The 17,670-nt window shown below is 41.3% G+C and overlaps 1 protein-coding gene across 7 annotated transcripts in view; it reads right to left on the bottom strand.

Annotated features, from left to right (window-relative positions):
* Positions 1-17,082, bottom strand: part of LOC100117285 (obscurin) — a 198,578-nt gene extending 181,496 nt beyond the window's left edge. For 3 of the 7 annotated variants that reach the window (XM_031924322.2, XM_031924321.2, XM_031924325.2), the window contains exon 1: positions 16,405-17,082. The gene's annotated coding sequence lies outside the window, so the exon portion shown is untranslated. The remainder of the gene's footprint in view (positions 1-16,404) is intronic. The other 4 variants (XM_031924320.2, XM_032597275.1, XM_031924324.2 and 1 more) reach the window with 3 other exon arrangements.
* Positions 17,083-17,670: the final 588 nt, after the last annotated feature.

Below are 17,670 nucleotides of genomic sequence, written 5' to 3'. Positions count from 1 at the left end.
ATCTGTACGTGTCACCAAATATTAACAGAATAATAAAATCGCGCAGATTGGGATGGGCAGGGCACGTAGCGAGAATGGGAGACGACCGTACGGCAGCGCGTGTCATGAAGGGCAGGCCGATGGTAACGCGACCTCTAGGTAGACCTAGACGTAGATGGGAGGACAACGTAAAAGTGGATCTAGTAGAAATAGGACGGGTGGGTGTCGATCGGAGAGGTAAATCTTGGGTGGGGTTGACACAAGATAGGGCAGCGTGGAAGGCTTGCGTAGATGTAGATGAGGCGATGAACTTTCGAGTTCCAAATGCCATGTAAAAAAAAAGGGAAAGAGCTTCGTAAATAAAAGTTCGACAAATCAATACTACTAACATATTTAATTTTATTTTAAATCGATGGTTAGTCATACATCGTATATCCTCATCTACTTCTATCTGTGTGTCGATCTGTGGGAACGACTAAGGTTAGTTTGATCTTTTTCTCTTTACATCCAGACGTTTTTTATATTATATCAACAAAAGTCTTGTCGAACGACAAAAAATTTTGCACATAATGCATGTGTCCTCGATATTCTTGTTAATATCTGTGGTAGTTTCAAGTCAAAATAATTTTATCAATCGTTTAATCGATATCATGATCAACGATACAAAGATAGAACGTATAACGTTCGTAATATCGTCATCGAATGACATGTCGCTTGTAACTTCATTAATTATGCAAAAACTGATGAATCAATTCAAAACTTGCATCTTACAACCAGAAGAAAAGTTATTAAAAATAAAAGATTCAGAATCACGATATACTGAACATATGTTAATAATCAATTATTCACGCATATCAATAAACGTAATGTTCTTAGATACGTGCACTAATTTCACAGAAATTCTTTTAGCTTTGCGAAATAATTTTAATTTCTTAAATGAATTCTTAATCGAAGGTCCGAGACCTTACGTGCTTATATTCTTCATAAACAGAAATAACGTATTTGACATTCAACACTTTCTTAAGCTAATTTGGACAGCAAAGTATCTGTACGTGAGCATAATAGAGATAATTACCGATCAAGAAAATTGCAACAAATTGTTAACTGCATCAGTACCCATAAAACCGGCAAGTAGTATCTTTGTTCACCAATATAATCCTTTCAATGAATCTTACGACATCTTGACACTGACTAAAAACAGCCAACTGTTTAATGCAAAGTTAATAAACTTACATGGATACACTTTGACTGCTGGCTCTTTTGCAAGAGACTATTTTACGATAGTAGATGCGCTTTCCCCAGAAACCATCAAATGGGATACTTTTTCTGGCAGCGACTTTTGGTTGATGGAATGTATAGCCCAAGCTTTACATTTCACAATCAACATTACAACAGCAAGTACGGTTTTTTCAAGCAGTCATCTTTTTAATATCGTTGCAGGATTAAGAAATGAAACCTTTGATTTCTGCATGACTAGTTGTTTGAATACTTCATTTCTAGGCATACCAAAAGTTTATTTTTTGTACCCTTACAACACGATTCATTTTCTTATAAAACAATATGGATATTACAAGCTATATATTCGATGGAATTTATTTGGAAGTATTAGCGTCATCGTGATTACTGTGGGATTTACGACTGCTTTAATGTACTTACTTCGGTTTCGAAGTAAATTCACGTCAGCATATAATATCGCTATGATTCTCGCCGGATTTTCGTCAACTGTTGTACCACGTAAAGTAAACGAAAAAATTTTATTTTTGTGTCTACTTTTTATCGCTTGGACGTTTTCAGCCCATGTTCTTAAATACGTATATCATATAAATTTGGAACGTAAACACAATTATACCCTTAACACTTTACAAGATATCATTGATTCAGGTATTCACCTAACTACTGATAATGTAACAAGTTTTATACTATCAAAATTTAAACTGCTACTGTCTGAAAATATTACGGGTATTCCGAGAACAGATAGTAAATCATGCATGGATATGATGATTGTTGACGATATGATCAATGTATGCTATGAGTATGTAGATGAAGCGTATGCAATTGCTCGAGAATTATCTCAACCAGAAAATGGATGGATTTTAAGTGTAATGAAAGTACCTATACTACCCAGTTTGTCAGTTGTAATGCTGTCAAAGTTCTCGCCTTATGTCAACGAATTTGATAAAATAATTAGAAATATACAACAATCTGGGATAAATATTTTTTGGATATCCGATGCGCTCAGAAGCTACTGGAAAAATAAAATAAAAGATGGAGTCAATGCTACTAATGCTGGAAAATTTTACGGAATTATTCATGGCGAACAAACTATTGATTTTAACACAAACGAAGATGATATAGTTACGAGTAAATTAATTTGCGTATTGTTAATTGGTTACGTGTTATCGTCTTTCACTTTTATGGTAGAAATACTTTATACCTTTATATAAAAATAATAAATTATTAAAATTAAAAAAATGCACGTGCATAAGTCTTTACTTGCATAACTTATATTATAATATACGTTTAAAACTGTATAAACAATGTATAAAAATAATAAATTCTAAAACTATAAATTATAATAATTGTTTAACACGTACAAAATCAATAGCAAAAGCATATTTTGCTTCCTCTTCAGGTAAGCTTTGTAGTAGTTTTTAGAATACTTTTTTCAAATCTATGAAAATCTAGCAGCAATGAACTGACCTTGTAAGTAAACATACAAAATCTATTTCTATACAAAACTTAGCATCAAACATATCACGGATATTACTATATTAATCAAGTCTAAATATTAGCAATCTTGTCCAGACAACAATCACACCAGAATGACCACTCTGATGGAAACTACCTTACCAACAGCTGCATCGGACAGTACTTAAAGATTAATTTATGCTTTGTTAAATTTTACTCTTGCAACATTTCGTCCTGGTCTCTTTTACCTCAACGAAACAGCTGCGTATTTTCTTCACTGCACTCAAAAACGTTGAAAAATTTTTGAACACATCAAATCAGCTGCAACATACTTTGTTTAAGAGCGCTCTCAAAAGGCCATCTCGCAAGATCGACCAGTGACCAAGCTCCTATATAAAAGAGCACGCTCCGCATGTCAAGCTCGCGAAGAGGGACTAGTTCGCATAACTCAAGCTCGCCTCGCGAGAGCCTTCTCTGAAAAGGGAACGCCCAGGAGCAAGGCAGCATCCAAGCGGGACATCCTGGGCGGCGACGTGTTCGACGAGGCTTGAACGAATACCCGGCGATCGGTCAATCCCCGCGATCTTGTAGCGATATGTCCTCGAGCCCTGTCGAACAATCCACGGGATGAAATACCTGCAGTGCACTCGCCTCGGCGCTCGTGTCCGATCTCGTCCTCTCGATCTCTGTCTCCCTTGCTCTTTTGCCTTTGATTCTCCTATATGGAGGCCCCGCGGGCTTCTTATAAAGCGCGGACATGCATGAAACCCTGTCGGTCGTGCGTTCCTCGTATAGAAAAGATGTGTTTGCCCGTGAGGTGAACACAAGCACGGGCCATCCGGCGATGCAGAGATTTATTTTCATGTCACCTTTTATTAGGTGGAGATCTAGGTAAACGGCCTTTTATGAATATTCGAATATTTTGATCACGCGTTATTGTTGTTGTTAGTGGTGCAGAGTAGATACAGCAGGTGATTAGGAACGTGATTGCGAAGAAATTATAATCATGTATGGTTCGAACGATGCAATTGGACCCCGTTACAGTCTCTAAAATCTGCATGAATAGGGGTGAAATAGTCTGCTGTTCTGGACACATAAACGCTAATCAATTATCTGCTATACCAGCTAATCAGCAGCGTTCGGACTACGGTACAACAAACATAATTAGAACGTGCGTCTATTATTCAAGTCTTCGTGGAAAATTTCCGACCGAAAATACGATAGTTTCTAAAACCAACTGAAAAAACCGAGCATGTAAATACGCGCACGGCAATTCTTAAGCGCGACGCCTGCCTTTGAAGATTTTTCATCGAGTCTTTAATTCTAGCCGCAAAGGCTTTAAAAAGTCAGCTTTAACCGCGCAAGCTGACCTACAAATCAAAGCCTCGCTATAAAGAGCTTCGTCGTATATAGCTCTAAAAGGGTAAAAAACTGTCGCGCTCCGCCTCGCCTCCGTCTCCGATTCCACTCTTTCCTCGCCTACAGTTTCAACGAAAGAAATAAAAGTTATATATACTAATTAACGCCGCGGCACAGCGCATCGCGTGCACGGACATAATTCAATCGGCCGAAGGTTTTCAAAGGCTCGACTTTTGCGAAATCAAACGAAATACTCCCCCGCACAAGCGCGGCACTTTATAACTCACAGCTAACTGCGACCGGCTATATTCGTTGCCGCGAAAAACTGTACACGTTCCTGCATACGAGCAGATCGAGCGCGAATGTTCCGCTCGTTCGAAAGAAGCGCGAACTCAGCGAGTCTCTTTTTCTTCTCTTCGCGCTGCTTTCGCACAGCAAAATCGAGAGAGAGAGAGAGAGAGAGAGAGAGAGAGAGAGAGAAACACACAAAAGTTCAAATGAACTTTCACCCGACGGCTTTTTCTCTTTCGCGTTCCTGTTGCTAAAAGCCTTCTCCGAAGTCAATTATTTGTATTGGAAAATGAAGTGCCCGGCGCGCGTCTTTATCTTGCCGCGCACATTCTTTTATTTGCATTTCAACCGGGTAAATACCTTTTTAAATTGCTTACCGAGAGAGAGAGAGAGAGAGAGAGAGAGAGAGAGAGAGAGAGAGAGAGAGAAGTTTGTACGAACACGGATAAAATGGAAATATTGTCGATGCGGTTGCGGGGTACCGTGGGATAGCCTATAGATTCTCTATTCAAATAGGCATCAGATATAATTATTCAACAATCAGTGAATATTGTAATTGATATTGCGCGGGACAGAGCTCTACGTGATAAATAAATACGGGTAGGATAATACTAATGACGCCGATGCAATTCGTTGTTTAATAATTTAATAATACTATTATCAATCATATTAGAGATAATTAATTTCACCAAAGAGGATCAGATGAGAGTGGATGAAGTGAAAAGGGTGAGATTTAGTCAGGCGCGAAGTGATGGGTACAAATTACAATCTGCACGCTTAATCGTCGAACTCTTCAGCGCGATCCAACAATTCGAAACACAATAAAAGTCATCATCTCGCACTCGCCGCTGTATAATAGTTACACCGAAACAATGAACCACTTTCGAGCGCGGAAAATCCCGGACCGACTTCAAAGCCATCACGATACTGCTACGACAAAAAAAAAGAGAATCCCCGCAGAGAGAACCACTCAGCGATGTCACGCAATCGCGCACTCAAAACATTCAGCCACGTGAAATCTCGCAGCAACCGCAGCTATTAAAAAGGCACGCACAGAGTCGCGCGCACCGCATAAAAACTCGATGATATCCGATCCGAGCCGCAAATGGAAACATCCCGTAAAAAAAGGGGGGGGGGCGAAATGGAGGAAGAAGAGTCGGCCTTATCGAGGCAGTCCATCGAGTGCCTCTCGGCGTTGGCACCTCCGTATATCTATACATATAGACCGAGGCGTGTGTGCGCACAGCCATACTCTCTCTCTCTCTCTCTCTCTCTCTCTCTCTCTCTCTCTCTCTCTCTCTCTCTCTCTCTCTCTCTCGAACCGATACCAAGTGGACTGCGGCGCGAGAGCGCTCTCGGCCCCCGTTATTCACCGTCGCAGTAAAGGAGCTTTCGGGCGCAAGCACACTATGGCCGCAGTGTATATAGCCACTCGCGGGAAAAGATAAACGCTGGAGCAACATGCACACGGCTCCGCGCGCGAGCATCAACTTTTCCGTATGATGCATCGCGCAGCCGTGTGTATCGAACTGGATCTTTCCAGGAGAAGAAGGACCTCTAGCCCTTTTGAGAGTCTTGCACCACGTGTATATATCGTGTGTGTGTGTGTGTGTGTGTGTGTCTGTGCGGCTCCCAGCGTGATTTACGTCTGAGGAAGGAAATGCGCGCAGCAGCTCGAGGGCTTAGAGTTGTTGTGAATTTCGAGTGGATATGCTGTGTATACTCTCGTTTTTGGAGGCGAGCCCGCGCTCGCGCGCTTATGAATTTAATTACCGAAAATTACCGACTGTTAATTTGAAATTCGCGCGCGATATTCTTGCAGGGCCCAGCAGCAACAATTGGCGACGAGTTAATTAAAATACGCTTCAATTTGCTCAAAGTACATTCCTCTGGCAATTTGCGCGTCGTTCGTCAATTCGAGCGTATGTTATGTGTCAACAGTCGTATGGACAAACATAATGTGTGTATGCAGGTATACGCGCGCAATATTGATATCGGCCGCTCTGGTGGAAAAGGTCTTGGGACAAACAAATCGCGGGAACGTTAACTTCGGCTAATGAGAGCATTGATTAGTATGGCGTGCGTTTTGTAATGCGAAACGCGTGTTTATTGCAATTATTTCCCCTGTTTTAAGAGCCATATCGATACGGTTATTACATTGCTTTTAATTAAGTAAACATTTTGAAAAGCTATTTAACCTTTGATAAACTAGTGGAACACGCCGGATAAGGTCAGACATGACGAACCATAGTCATATCGATGCGGCTGTAATTGCTTTTAATTAAGCAAACATTTCGGCGCAAGCTAATTAACGTTTAATGAACTAGTAGAACATGCCGACTAAGGTCAGACACGGCGAACTACAATAACGTTTCGCCTCGTTGCTTCCAACTACCGCTAACTTAAATGTGAAAATATTTCACTCATTCGATTCACTCTTCGCGGTAAAATCAAGTAAACAGACGCCTCTATCTATACCTCTAACGGAGAGTACAATCAGGAAACCCAGAATTTCGCCTCCTCATTCAGCGACTCCGGTGCTTATTCCAGGACGCAATTGAATAGCGCCACATTCGCCGCAAAGAAGTGCATACACGTATACGTCTCCCAATCACGCTCACCTCGAGCCTGCTCACGCCTTAAGAAATTCACAGCCACGCAGCGCCTCTCTCTCCTTTCAGCAAATAAACCTCGCGAGCGCAGCTAGCGCGAGCTTTTAACAACTAATTAACCTTTCCGTTTATTCTGCCCGGAAGTTGCGCCGTGTTGCCGCGTTGGCTTATGCATGCGGGTCTCTCTCAAGTTTCGTGCCTTTCCAGCTTTTTTCCGTTTATAATACACGCACGCTCGCTCGCATTTTGATCGCTGATGCTGCTTGTCGCGGTTCAGAGATGTGCGCCATACTTATTCTACCGCATCATCATAATTCGCTTTTAATTAGAGAGCCGCGGTAGAGAGTGTATTCTGCGGGCTGAATGTTTTTACGCAGACGTTATACTCGACGTGTGTGTGTGTGGGTGCATAGAAGAAGGATAAACATTTGCGTAAGCCCGGGTAACATTCCGACAAGAAGTTGCGTAAGCGCGGCGAAGTCGTGGAAAATCTGGCGGCAAAGCTGTTTTTCTTTGTGTGGATTTTCGAGAGATGTGATGCTCTAGCGATATTTAAAGTCAATAGAAAAAGTGTGTGGCATTGGTTCGCGGGGAAAAATTTTACCGTAAGAGTTGAAGATGATAGTCATTGCGTTGGAATTTTTAAAAAATCATACGTCTGATATTTTAATAAGGTTTCATATTTAAATTTTGGTATAACAAAATACTATTAGCAAAAATGCAAGATCATCAAATTTCTACAAATACATAATCATTCCCTCATCAAATCGCCACAATTCTCAAAAAATTTTCCGAATTTCAGGCAAGTGCGCGTGGCATGCCATCAAAAACCACTATATGCAGTCCCTAAAAGCCAGGCTGATAATTATCTCTGAATAATCCAAGTGCTCGCCCACGATTCAATTTCATATTCCCTTGCAAGCACCGAAAAAGTTATCCTCGCGCTGTAGTAAATCTGCAGCGTAATACAATAAAAGCTCGCAGACGATGCGACGCCCACTGAATAAGTGGCGGGCGTGCGACGCGCCGAAATAATTTAGGGCTCGCGCTCAGTCGACTTCTTTTCCGTCTTATTTACCAGCGACTCTTTCACTCTATTTTCATGGGCGGCTTCGACATTTTTATTCAAAGTGCGCGACGGTTGCCTTCGCGCAGGTCAGCACCGAGGTTTACGTATTCTAGAACCACAGACCTCTTACCGACAGAGATTCATCCATCTGCGGCGGTGTACCTTTTTGTAGGGCTACGAGCACGCCGCAAAAGATTTAAGATGACGCTGAGCAAAATGCTGATGTCGTTGTATCTTTCGATCGAGATTCAAGAGTGGATTTGATATGGAAAGGAAATTCAAACACGTAGAATATACAGCGTTGAATAAGAGAAATTGATGTATCCATTTTTTGCGAGAAAGATATTCATACCGAATGCTACAAATTCAATGGCAAAACCATCCATATACATGAATGATAAAAAAACATTGCAAAAAACCCTAACTCTTTCAGCTACGTGACCTCGATTCAAAGAAGATCACAAGGGAAAAACCAGGCGCTGAAAAAAGAAAGAAAAATCGCCGGCGGTTAGACGGCGAAATTATACGGGGCAAAGCACTGTGGCAAGTGCGTATATAGAGGGGGAAACCCTCGCGAGGCGTCGGCGCCGTCGCAGTTTTTCCCGACGATTGGCTCCGAGAGCGTAGTGCGGCCTACAAAATTAGCCGCTAATCGGCCGTTCCGCTTTCGTTCGGGGAGAGAAGTGCAGCTGCAGCAGTGGCCGTGGACAGATTGAGATATTGCCGGCCATTTTATAAATTATTTATTTAATGGCGTGTTACGCGAGTACGACTAGCACTGTTAACGTCGACGGCTTCTCTTTTTGCCTTTTAACGCTCGTCGAGGGCCTTTTTTTCATCAATGCTCGATTAGACGATCAAGAATACGTGCTTTCGACATGCTTGAGTGACTGAGAGGATGTAGCGCTGTTAGAGTTAGTAGAGCTGTTCAAATGGATTTGAAAATTTTGTGGAATTTTAGAGAATCCTATAATAGCCATATGTGCGTTTAGGTGATTCAAAAGATTACTTTTTACAAGATTTCTATAAGTGAACGTGCCTTTTTTTGAACGGCATTGTTTAACTGATTGGAAAAAAACTCATACCAAAGAAAATTAAAATGCATTCATTCTAGCTTTTATACAACCGAATTAATTCATTATTCACAATAAAATTCATTTTCCCGCGCGTAAACGAATGAAAACCTTATCGATCAATAATAAATTTTTACTTTACAACTTCCATTCGATCTCTCCTTCGATCGGGCAATATCGAAACGAAGCAAGACATGCGATGAACGTTACCCATTCAGGTGAACACAAGCGTCAAACAGTCCATAATCAAATAGAAAGCCAAGAGACCATCATCACACACATTCACACATTCACCTCTCGGGGCATTAAAATTTGCCGAGACACTTTCATCTTTCGTCGCGCTGACAGCAGCAGCACAGCATAGCGGCGCGTGTTTGTTACGCGTGTGATTCTTTATTCCGTTTCAGGCCGTTACATTATCGCGTCGACCTCCCTCCCTCCCGAAGCGCGAGTGCGGCTTACTGTGCTTCTTTTTGCGCGCTGCTTTATGGCACTTCCTTACGGCGCGTTTGAACCCACGTGTATTACGGGAGTTCTCGCGCGCAGCTGGAAAAAGAATGTGTTAATTTACTCGTTTTTGCAGAGCGTGAACGTGTCCTAATTTAAAAGCGTCTCCTATTTATACTCGGTGTCCTTTTTGCTAATGCTCTTATTGCCTTTTCCGTTTAATGTAGTATACTATAGGTGTGTGTGTGTGCTTTGTTTTTGCTAATAGAAAAGCAAGTAATAATTATATAACTAAATTTAATTGTTGTTTCTACATCTAATATTTATTTATTGTATGTGTAGTACATGATAAACTTTTATAGCGAAAAAGAAACATTCGCATCGCTTGATTTTAATCCTGATCGATCTCTCAATCCCCTCTACACTTTGTGTAAAGTATACATGAAGTAACTTTTATATAGTATTAATCCTCAGTGTAATTCTAAGCTTTTATTAAAATCGTTTTATTACGAGTTTCTGAAATCATATATTTTCTGCGTATTAGATAACAACGCTCTTTTGATCTCTCGCAAAAAATGTTCTGTGAGCTGATTTTCCTAGTAGCATACATATCTTTAGAAGTAACTGGCATACAGTTGGCTATAAAAAAACAATAATAAAATCTCACTGCTTCAATTAAACAAGCGTATATTTTTCTAAGAAACAGCGAACAGATCATTCCAAAGAAATTTTTTTTTCTCGAAAACTGGAACCTCGTTACAAATTTTCACGCATCGAATCAGCAGCTAGCACACGTCGGAATCAATACAGTGTAAGCAATACTGATTAACGCACAACCCCGTATACGAGCTTTACGCGGATAATTCGATGGGGAAACTTTGCCGACGATTCTGGTCGAAAGAAAAATACGAAAATTCCACAGCACGACTAACGAACGGACGAAAAGCGAGCAGAAGCAGCGCTGAGTCGGGGGATCGATCACCTCGGACATACGAGGGTAAATATTGATGGATGAATGAACGAAGGGAATCGAAAAAAGAACGCATGAAAAAAAAACGAGTTGTTTGTTATTTCTGCGTTATGATCCCGATTTCGCTACGGCGGGACTTCCGACTCTCTTTCAGGCTGCGTTTGCATGTATGTACGCGCACCTCTATTATTTACCATCAGAGCGCGTGTATATGTGTGCAAGGCTTGAATTACAGAGCCTGAGTTCTCGCACGGAGCTTACGCGTACGAGCTCTCTCGCGCTGCTCTAGTCAAACAAAAAGTTTTTTGCCTTAAGTGGAGTCGGTCGGGGAGAGCTGAAAAAGGAGAACCCACCGCGTTTGTGCAAGAATTTTCGTGAACAACGACAATTTTGAATTTCCCGGAACTCCGACAAGTGAGGTCTACGGTCTTTCGTAGGCATGGTAAATTATGCGGGGGAATTACTTTGCCGGGGCTTTAGCTTTTTTAGCCTTTGAATTTCTTGTGTCGAAAATTCTTTGCGATTTCGTTAAAAACTTAGATGGGTGATAAATAACCAGAGAGCATTTAACACGCTATTTCCACAGAAATGAACTTACGAGAGCACTCAAGAAGTCAAAGCAACATTTCTGCTCTTGAAACATCTATTATTTCACTCGAGTGTAGCATGAAAAGTATTTCGAAGAAGGTACGAAACCGCAGTGATGTCATGTTATTTTTCTAAGAATTTTCCTCTTTTCATTACACGTGCGCGAGCATTCAGTTGAAAATCCCTGAATTTTACAAACTCTACCGCAATATCTACGAAAACACAATACTGCCCACGACATTCCCGTTTCACTCCATTTTCTAGTAAACAAGCCCACGCCTGAACCGTCCTCATGTTCCGTCGACGACAAAAATAGCGCGACAATAGACACCGGTTTCCAAAGAAAATTCGACAAGCGTAAAGCGATCGATCATCGCTAACGTCTGATCCACGGAATCAGTCGGCTCATAATGGACAAGCCATAGAGTTTTTTTTTTCACCCGGCGCCGCTGTTCTCTCGAAAGTGAGATAGAAGTGATCGATCGCGCTACGATGTACCCGGTGTTTGTTTACACGCCAGCGATTGTGTGCGTCGGCTGCATTCTGCAGCTTCGTCGCGTTGCGACATCTTCTTTTTGCGTTCGCGACGACAACGAGTATCTCGTCAGAAGTGCCGAGGACGTGATTGATGAATATATTTTATAGTATAGTCAATCAGACGCTGTACTGTATTTTGCTGACCTATTTTCATAAACCACATTTAGAGTATTGAGACTTTTTTGTCGGAACTATTAGTGCTGCGATCAATAGGGCATCGGAATGTAGCGCAAGAATTTGATAACGAGGGCGATAGCCGATTGGGGAATTTCGAGGCATCGTTGTTTGCCGATATGATCGAACGGTTCAAATTGATGTTTCAAATTAAAACTGATGTACAGGGTTTGAAAATAAAATTGGAATTTCGCTTGTTTGGACTTTAATTGCTATCGATTTACGAACGATGGAGAATAACTCTGCAGGCTCAGAATAGTTTTTTATCGTGAATTTGTTGCTAGTAGGAAAACTGGTCTGCGTGCAAACTTCCTTTTTCGAAAACGATGTTAGTTAGAGAAAAAGCAATGATGAAATTCAATGGATTTTATTATTTACAACGAGAAAGTCTCTTCCATTCGTAATTTCATTTAAGCTCCTTTAGTGTCTCTGAATATTGGGAAACTTATTGAATGCATAAGCTGTAAGCTACGAATGTTAATAACGACCCTAATTAGGGTTGTTCAATATTTCATCCGCATTTTAGGCTATCTGTTAGTGACGACTCGTCGCGCCTCTTCGTTAATTAGTTACTAATACACTAAGCGTGAGCGGTTTTTGCTCGGATACTATATTTAGGGCTAATTAGTACGCATTACAGCGGCATCGTCATTAATGCATGAAATTGCCTCCCATATAATGTGAAAAATTAATAACGGGACGCCAGGTCAAGTTCTGACGAGTAACCATTCTTTTTTTCCGGATCCATTAAATGCAATGTAAATCAAGTCGTTTTAATTAAACACGTACACAGTAGCTTACGCGCATTTTTCATGAATGTTTGCACTTGTATTCAGCTGAGATTCCCCTTGGCTCGCAAGCTGAAGTGAGCTCTTTGAGGGCGCAAAAACCCGATTATTAATTAAAGCTCTGTTGCCTACAACTCGTACCTACATAATAATAGCGCTTTTTGCAGCGTAAAGTTGAAGCTGAAACTTTTAGCTTTTGAATACAAAAACGCTAATTAAGTGTAGCATCCTCGTGTTTACACCTGATTTTTTCAACCAACAACTAGAAACAAAAAAGTTGGAAATCACCATCGCACGTTCAATGTTTTGCTATTTTGTAAATGTAACGATGAACGACTAGCTTTACAATCTTTAAAGACCACCGAGCACATCTAATTTCTCAGAAAATCCAAGCAGCTTTCAGAAAAAGCTCCGCACTGGAAGCTCCAAGACACTCCCTGTAAGAAATCGACAGCCAGAGCGGAAGCTCCGGAGACATCGCGTTGCAGAGGTTGCGCCGCTCACTCACTCTTTTTTGCCGCAGCAACTGATGCATCTTACGTTTCATCGGCACGAGCCGACAGGTGATTTCCGTCGTCTGAACCACATCATCCGTCGCTGCCATCGCGGTGTACACAGATCGGCTTGTACATCAACTTATACATATACGTATATCTGGATGAAGAGATCAATCGATTTGTAGGGATGTATGTAGAGGAGGCAAAGTTACTCTGGTTAATCTCGCGGGTGGATTGATTAATGGTTTTTTGAGACGAAGCGGAAAACTCGCGAGAGCCACGCGCGGGCGCGTGACTCGCCGAAATTATTTCTGAATAATCGACCGCGGAGATGCCGGATGATGCGTGAGTACGACAAATGGGGATGAAGGTGTAGCTGCCTGCTACGGGCTTTACTAGGTGATTGGCGAATTTTAAGAGTTTCGATAATGTGTGCCTGCGCGGACGTGTGCGTGATGGATTGATAAGATTTTTCAAAATGTAAGCAAATTAGCGCTCTTTTATAGGAGAATTTTTTTAATGGAAGTTTATACTATATTTCGTCGCTCCGTATGAAGACTAGCACAGTTCAAATTTTCAAACGAAAACTAGCACAACTCACGATTTGCCGCGAAGAGTAGCACAGTTAAAATGTGAGTATTTTACGTTTTTATTGGATTATTTTGTTGGTTAAGTTCATGAAAACCTTGGACAAAGACAGACAAACCTTAAAGTTTAAAAATGTTTCGGAAATTTTAGAAGGTTTCTAAAAAAAATGAATAATTTAAAAAAATGTTTGTAAAAAATTATTGTATTTGCGAAAATAATTTTAAATTCGGGGAAAAGTTGTAAATTGGGAATATTTAAAAATGTTCATTAGGGACAGTTTCGCAAAATCGGGAAATTTTTATAGAAATTCGTTGTTTAAGTTGTGAGAAAGTTCGAGTTGTGCTAGTCTTCGTGGGAAATTTTGCGTTGTGCTGGTCTAGCGTGCGCGAAATGAGTTGTGCTACTTATGACGGAAAATTTGAACAGTGCTACTCTTAGTAGGGAGCGACAATTTAACGTTTAATATTTAGCTATTTTTATGCAGACTAAAATATTGTAATGACAACGTGTAAACATTTCCGAGTATATGCACGACCTAGTTTACGATAATTTTTAACGAAAAACCATCATAGACGTTTTAGATAAAAATATTATTTTTATCGATCATTACGTATCCTACATTCAAGTGGTTCTATCAAATTTTCAAACGCTATAAAGATGCTGTTACTCTTCGCTATCATTAACGAATACATTTTCATAAAAAGTTTGCCTCCTGTACCAATAATATAATAGCAACCACACTCGTTAAAGCTGTGTTTACGCTTTCGAAAGCTACACATTTGAAATAATTGCTTTGCCAAAACAGCCACTTGAACATGTACACGCTCACATTACATGTGGGAGAAAACTGTCTGATTATCATTCTTTATTCTCCCAAGTACAGTATCATCGAAGCAAAAATTCAACCCTCTTGCACATACCCCAATAATTAGGTCAAACGCCTGAGCTTCGGCAGCAAAAAATTCATATCTCCGAGCTCCCTCTCTCTCACAATGAATTCCCAATACACCCGGCAAACTTTCCATTCTCAAACAGCATACAGCAGTAGCGCGGAACCTCCTCCTCTCGCGCGAGTGTTCCTGCGGGAAAATCCCGTATTCGCGATACTCGATCGAAGATGACGTTCGCTCATAAGGAAACTTACTCTCCCTCTCTCTCTCTCTCTCTCTCTCTCTCTCTCTCTCTCTCTCTCTCTCTCTCTCTCGGACCGGCAAAACTTCGAGCCGGTCCCGCGCCGGCGCTTAAAAGCTCGTTCTAACTTCCTCGCGACCGTCGACTTGCATACACACACACACACACACATAGCACACATTCTTTATTAAGTGCGAGCTGATCGCGAAAGTCAACGGCTTTTTTCATCTGCGCGCGTTATGTATACGCGGACTCGCGACACTCGTTAAAGTGATTTTTTTCGAGCGCGCAACGTCCTATTTAAACTTGGCTCGTTTTGCGCGAACGAATAGTCGCCCGAAGTCGCATCAAGCTTGACTGTAGACATGCTATACACACGACTGGTTTGCCGCCACTAGCCGTCGTGTCGTCTTGCACGCGCGGATCCGAATGAGTTTCTCTTCTAACTGTTGGCTTTTCAACTGTGTACTATGTACGTACGTAGCAACCGGTCAAACAGTTCGTTGACTTCGACGTTTGCCCGCCGGTTTTTTCTTCCTCCGACCCTTGGACGTTTACTTTTATCTGGCGGCTGGTAGAGCGACTGAATTTTTGTTGCTTCAGAATTTGGATTGAGATTGAAGAAAATGCTTCTGTTTTTCTTGACCGAATTCGAAGAATTTGGGTTTTGTATTTTTTTTAGGTTATTCAAGTGCGCAAACGAAATATTTAGTTAAAGTGGATCTATTTTCTTTTTGGGCTAAAATATTTTGTTAATCTTTAGTTCGGGAGTTGTATCTGTTCTTGTTAAGTTTGTCACAAGTGTACATTTACACAGGTACGTAAGCCGCAGCACTGCGCTTTTGCCAGAAATACAAACTGTCGGTGTACAAAACGAAACTTTGGATGTAATAAATACAACCGGTAAGCTGTAGCTACGGAAACTTAGAACTAAGTATTCTTACTCGAGACTAATTGAGGAAAGGACGCTCTAATTTCGTTTGAAAAATTTTCCTCGTTTCATAATCCAATTTACATCAGCAAATTTTTTACTTCTGTACTAGAGCGAATTTATTTCAGTTACAAAACTTTTGGAATTAAAAATGTTTGATGTAGTTTTCGAATGTTTCAGCTGTTTTTGATTCTGTGGAGTGGAAGCGTTCGTACTAACAAATACGCACGACATTTTAAATTATGAACTCACTCCCATAAAGATGTCAACAGCGAATAATAATACGGCTTTTATTAATTCGAAATTTATTATTACAGCTTTTGAATTTTTTCGTCATGATCATACAAATGCAGCTCAAAGGAGAACATGCATAAATACAAGTTTGCACGATATTTCTCGTCATCAATCTTCTGATAAAGAGTATTTATTAGCAAATAACGATCCAGCATTCAATTTCAAATTTATTTTGTTTTTTTTTTACTTTTATACGCCCGAGTATTTGATTTTTTTATATTTATACAATTCAGTAAGTAATAAAATTACTCGAATTCGGGTCTCGTTTGCGTAAACCGTAGAAGTATATTCCGCACTCTAATAACGCCGATTTCGAGAATCCGCAAAAAATTGCAAAACAACGCCCAAGTCCCAAAATAAAATATCAAACTCTCTCGAGTGAATTTACCTGTAATCACTTATAAGACTCCGCGAGGACGCCGCGATAGCTCCGGGCCGTCCCTCGCTGTCCCCGACGCTCCAATGCCAGGGATCACTCCTATATACGATTATCCTAGAAAAAGTCCACACATCATCTCTCAGCACTACCCACTCACTGGGTCCCACCAGATCGTTTCCAACGATCGGACTGTTGGTAAACGCCAACCGACACTTGGCTTTTTTTCTCAAACTATACTTATGCAACGATCGAGCACTTTTGCCAGATGACGGAGAACGAGGTTAGTTCATCCAATACCGTTTTCGTTACTCCACACGTAAAGTACGTCAGCAACAACACTACCGCGATTATCGACTCAACGACTGTCTTCATATTGGTGTTCTAATACAGATACCAACCTATTACAAAACCCGCGAAGAGACTTTTCTCTCGGTACAGTATAACATATATAACCTCTCACGAAACTCTCCGACAAGCGTATACTATTAACCCACAAACTCGCAATCACCAGTTCGCACTTGCACTCTATGACGAGAAAGCACATCAACACGGCGGTCCATACACACCGGTATTATAAGTACGCGCGCGAACCGAGTATACGAGCAGTGTTATACCGATCGCAAAAACAGACCGGCGCAGAGGTCCATCCGGAGGCAACGCGCTCGTCGCGAGGGGCGCGGCGTAACTGAAACGTTGTGCTTCAGTCGGTCCGCGAGGCGCCCGCCACTTCCCACCCTCGAGTCGGAGGCGAACGCACGCGCGTCGGTTTTATCTTCGGAGAGAGAGAGAGAGAGAGAGAGAGAGAGAGAGAGAGAGAGGAGACTGGAGGGAGTTCGGAGAAGGGTCGAGAGGAAAAGGGTATCAATGAAGAGTGCGCAAGTGTATGTGTGTGCGTGTGCGTCTGTGGACTCTCGCGCGGGGACAATCAATGAGATTCCGTTTTGATTTATCGGGATAATTTATGAACGTGGACGGACCTCTGCTTTTTTTAGGAGAGGATCTTCAGACGGACGCTGCGAGATTTATATGACGTCTTCCAGTTTGCGTACAATGCGTATATTGCGAATACAGACATGGGCGACGCGGGGAAATCTTCGTTTTCGTTGTGCGAGAGGTTAGTCGGTAGACTATACGTTTATTCTTTGATGATAACCATTGCAATATTTAGTTTATTGTAAAAATTTGCTAGGAACATTAGACCAGAAAACCGTTGGGTTTTCAGTTGAATCTGTCGGTAAATTATTGACTGACACCGGCACTGTAAACACCGTGAAC

The sequence above is a fragment of the Nasonia vitripennis genome, chromosome 2, assembly GCF_009193385.2.
Source record: "Nasonia vitripennis strain AsymCx chromosome 2, Nvit_psr_1.1, whole genome shotgun sequence".
In the NCBI taxonomy this organism is placed as follows: domain Eukaryota; kingdom Metazoa; phylum Arthropoda; class Insecta; order Hymenoptera; family Pteromalidae; genus Nasonia; species Nasonia vitripennis.
The sequence above is the reverse complement of the archived record's forward strand: the minus strand, read 5'-3'. Positions and strand labels throughout refer to the sequence as shown.